At 45.8% G+C, this 2,421-nt stretch overlaps 1 protein-coding gene across 1 annotated transcript in view; it reads left to right on the top strand.

Annotated features, from left to right (window-relative positions):
- The first annotated feature begins 1,331 nt into the window (after positions 1–1,331).
- LOC138959305 (uncharacterized) overlaps positions 1,332–2,421 on the top strand; it is a 29,061-nt gene continuing 27,971 nt past the window's right edge. Inside the window, exon 1 of the mRNA XM_070330725.1 lies at positions 1,332–2,421. This exon is cut by the window's right edge and continues 727 nt beyond it. The gene's annotated coding sequence lies outside the window, so the exon portion shown is untranslated.

The following is a 2,421-nucleotide window of genomic DNA, read 5'->3' as shown; positions in this document are numbered from 1 at the left end:
AACAGCATAAGACTAACAACATACGAATTAGCACACACACACAGAAACACACGCGCACACACACACGCACACACACACACACACACACACACACACACACACACACACACACACACACACACACACACACACACACACACACACACACATGTCGTCCACATTATAAATGCATTCTGAATCGGATAATAATGTTAAATAAACATATCTCATAGAGTCAATATAAACATGTTTAAAGTGTAAATAAGAATTACCCAAACCGTTTGCTGGAAGCAATGAACCTATACAACTGGTCAAACATTAATTTATTTTGTCATGCACTTGTATGTGTCTAAGTCGAATGATGGCCTTTATACCGTGTAGACGCCTGACCAGATCTTAAAAGGTGAGTCGAATCGTTTACACGGAAGGGACTGTGTCTATAAGTTTCCGAAATAAATGTAAATCAAAACAGATGGCACAGAACGACTCGCTCAGTTTGTCACTTTTATCATTTTAGATTCATTGTGCAGATGTTTTGTATGACGATTGTCTTTCTGCGTCTGTATTCCCACTCACACGCACGCACACACGTCCGAATACAGACGCAGTAAGACAACAATAATCAAAAAATAAAATCAAGCTGAAGAGATGTCTTTTGATGAGCAGTCAAACATCATGTCCAAATTAGACCGCAACAGATTAAATGCAGCTAATTTGCCTTGCCTGCCGGGTGCTGCGGTCATTCAATCTGAGTTGACGACTTGTTGTTTGTTTGGTAGTTGACCACCCATCGATCATGATTGGTGAAAGCAATGTTCGACATTGAGTATAATTATAGGTAACCCAATATTATGTTTTATTATTTAAAGCGCTGATTTTTGACACGATCATGGTTACGGAAACGAAGCCCACGAAAGCAGCACACTCGGGCCAAAAAGAAACACGACAACACTGAATAGTGTAAAGTGTTGGGCGTGCGACGAACTCGTGAAAGGCATCCCTCCCACGCTTTCTCTGCCACCTGGCTCAAGCAGCCCTCCCCCTTTTCACACAGACACCCCCATCATGACTGGCGACGACGACGACGACGCCTTCTACAACCCCCATCCCACCCCTGATCCCCCTCCTGCACCCCCCCAACCCCCTCCCCCCAACAACCGACCCCCTCCCCGTCCTCTCTTTCTGTGCAGAGATCTACGTGCGTCGCAGAGGATCAGAAAATCCGTAAACCGTGTCGCAAGTCTCTGTTGCGCGCCTCTGCTTCGATGCGATTGGTTGACCACCACAGGAACGCGCTAGGCGCGCGCGCGAGCCTTTTGACACACGGAAGCAGAGTGAGTGAGGGAGTGAGTGAGAGAGTGAGTAAAGGTAGAGAGAGAGAGTATAGAGCGAGGCGAGTGAGAGAGAGAGAGAGAGAGAGAGCGAGAGTGAGGCAATGGTAGTACGGAGAAGCCGAGAGAGGAAGGCTATAAAATATCCTATTCCAAGGACCAACAAACACACTCTCCGTACCACCTCCACCACGAAGAGACGACGACTTCGAGCGTCCGTTGTGAAGTTGCTGATGGGATGTTGCCAGTGGCCGCTACTTCGGCGAGGCACAAACAGAAACAGAAACTGCAGTAGCAGAAGCAGAACCAAAGACAGGAACAGTAGTAGCAAAAGCAGAAACACTAACAACTTGAATAGTGGCAGTAGCAGAATCAGAAACATTAGCAGTAAGAGAGAAGTCTCGCGCGAGAAATGGGCGAGTAGGTTAGGCGTGAAAAGTCAGCTGACCGAACAATTACGCTACAGAAGACAGTTCCATGAGAAGCGCTTGGTTACCCTGCCAGGTAAACACCGAACCCGAATTCTCTCTGCCGCTACTGCGGCAACTGCCGTACAGCGCTGGGACCGTGTTTCCGCTGCTGAATGCTGCTTGATGGTGCCAGAAACAAGCTGACTTTTTCGGTACCTTCACACATAGCCGGTTCCAGGCTCGGAAGAACCAGGCCTTGGAACATTTCTGGAACTGTACGAGTGAAACAAGTTTTACCTGTGTCGTTACCTGCGCGGATTGTTTGAGACTGAGGAGGCTTACTTGACTTACCTGTGTAAAATCAGAATTGCTGGACAATTTCTGATTCACTGAGGCAACCGCAAACTAGCTCTGTCGCAAGTTTGTAGCTTTCGTGGTAAAACGTGTTTTGCACTTGTATATTTTGTTCAGTTCATATTCTCTTTACCAAGTGCAAGCTTCAAGTTAAATAAGGATACGAAAGTCGGAAAAATAAGAGCAAACAAACAACAAAAATCGATATCCTAGAAAAAACTAAAAACTGAAGGAGTGAAACAAACTGTTGGGGAATAAAGAAGAGAGGACAAACATAGAGCAAAGAAAGAAAAAAAGATCAGAAACTAAACAGTAACACCATTCTCCACAGAAGACGGAGAAGCAGA

This window comes from Littorina saxatilis, linkage group LG2, assembly GCF_037325665.1.
Source record: "Littorina saxatilis isolate snail1 linkage group LG2, US_GU_Lsax_2.0, whole genome shotgun sequence".
Lineage (NCBI taxonomy): Eukaryota > Metazoa > Mollusca > Gastropoda > Littorinimorpha > Littorinidae > Littorina > Littorina saxatilis.
The sequence above is the reverse complement of the archived record's forward strand: the minus strand, read 5'-3'. Positions and strand labels throughout refer to the sequence as shown.